This window comes from Pteropus alecto, unplaced genomic scaffold (genome assembly GCF_000325575.1).
Source record: "Pteropus alecto unplaced genomic scaffold, ASM32557v1 scaffold7, whole genome shotgun sequence".
NCBI classification, from domain to species: Eukaryota; Metazoa; Chordata; class Mammalia; order Chiroptera; family Pteropodidae; genus Pteropus; species Pteropus alecto.
The window spans coordinates 60,644,643-60,646,983 of record NW_006494614.1 but is presented as its reverse complement, the minus strand read 5'-3'; positions in this window follow the sequence as shown (position 1 = coordinate 60,646,983).

The following is a 2,341-nucleotide window of genomic DNA, read 5'->3' as shown; positions in this document are numbered from 1 at the left end:
CCTCAGTTTGCCCTGGTACCTTTTCTGATTGCCCTACCCTATGAGCAGGATGGGTTAGGTCTCAGCGCACCCTCTGCTGTCCAGAACTGAGAATGCAGCCTACTGAAATACCAAATCTAAATCTAACAAGACGCAGATCCAATTGCATTATTTCAGATGCCTGCAAGGCATCTGAGCTCTGCTCTGGGACGGGAACTGTGGCTGAGAGGTGATAAGAACACGAGCACAAATTAACCATACCTCAAATGGGCAAAGGACCTGAACAGACATCTTTCCAAAGAAGATATACAAAAGGCTAACAGGTATCTGAAAAGATGCTCAATGTCACCAGTCATTAGGGAAATACAAGTTAAAAGCACAATGAGCTATCGCCTCATGCCTGTTAGAATGGCTATTATCAAAAAGACAAGAGATAATAAATGGTGGGGATGTGGAGAAAAGGGAGCCCTTGTGCACTACCGGTGGGAATGCAAATTGGTACAGCCGCAAGGGCAAACAGTACAGAGGATCCTCAAAAAATCAAAAATAGAACTACCATATGATCCAGATGCCACATCCAATTTGTGGATCAAGTCAGTATCAAACGTGTCTGAGAGTTACAGGAACAGTACTGATAACTCCTTATGCCTAGGGAAAAACTGAAATTTTGAAGTGAAATTAGATACGATAAGATAATAATGGCATCAAGTTCTGAAACCTTTCAAAGCACACAGAAGACTTTACGGAAACTCAAAAGACAGCACTATCTACTCCTACTAACCTAATAACAGCTGTTCCCCTTTAATACCAACGTCAAAGGTAAATTAAAAATAAATGTTCAATTTATACCACTGTTCTTTTTTAAAAGAAAAAAAATAACCATGCCACCAATGGTGACCCTCCTTTTCGGAGAGCACTCTAACACCTGGAATACCTTGGGCTTCTCAAAGCCCCACCTGACAGCCTCTGAGGAGGTCACACAGACACCCTTCAACAACCCAGGACTTGCTACCTGCTACTCTCCACCTGCGTCTGGGCTTCTCAAAAAATTATGCTTAGGATGATCCTGCACGTGTAAAAACTAACTTGGCTGCTGCTGTGGAATGAACTGCCACTGCTGGGGTGAAGGAGCCTGCTGGGATGACTCACAGAGAAAGTAACCAGGACACAGATAGGAAGCAGACAGGACACCGGAAGTAGACGAAAAGAGCTCCTTTCTCCTCCAGTTTTCCAAGCTCCCTGAGGGCCCTTAGTGAGAGAGGCCAAGCCAGCTGGCCAAGCTAAAATACAGTTTGCAGCATTCAGGTGCCAGCATCCATCAGCCAGTATGGAAAGGCAGGTTTGAAGCTGAGACACAATAACTTACCTGGCACAGTCCATCTCTCAGGCTACTCAACGACCATACACATTGCTCTACACATTTATGAACCTCAATACAACACAAAACGAGTCTACATCCTCACCAAATAAGATGCAAATATCCTTCATACAAAGGAAGATGTTCCTACTCTCACCCTAAAATGAGGACTAAGACCGACACTCATAGTAGATATCCCCGGGCTGTGTGAAATACTGCTCAAATTCAGGCACAGTCCCATCTGAATATCCTGTTACCTAACGACTAAATTATAAAATAACTTCCAACAAACTTGTATAAAATAATAAGGAGAAAGGAGGCCAAAAAGAAAATAACAGTTAATACATACACAGGTACACACACACGCACAACAACCAAGGAAGAAAAGATGCATAGGTGCTGTAGTCCTCATTTCTGAGACTAGTCATGAAGCCATAGTTGATATCCATAAATTCCTTCTTCCTCTACCCATTCTGTTTCTCCTTCGCCCACACCCAGGCCTCAGCTGGTCACAGCTCTTCGCCTCTTGGGGTGGCCCAAATCTTCATTCATGCAGGGTCTGAATCCTCAGTAGGCCTGCCTTTTTGTTGTTATTGTAAACTATTTTTTCACATTAACTTTTACTATTGGACTTGGAAGTTGTAAGAGGTACTCAAGAGAATCCCTGGATTCTAGACATAGCTTTCCTCATCCCACTATGTAGCACAAACCCAATTCCCCCCAGCAATCAGGATAATTCATCCTACAGAGAGGAGTAACCCCCCCTCCTCCTGTTGGCTCAGAGGAGTAACCCCCCCTCCTCCTGTTGGCTCATGAGATGTCATACAGTGTGGCAGTCTTAATTTCCAGTTTGTTAGAGCCACCGTTGTGTTTCCCTCTGGAATCAGAACTCCAAACCAGAAGAGAGAATGTTTAGAAATAGGAAACAAGAATCCTGCCAGTATGTTATTTATTAGGTCTGACAGTGAAAGGAGCCACTCCCCGACCTGCCCCTTGATCCCTGAC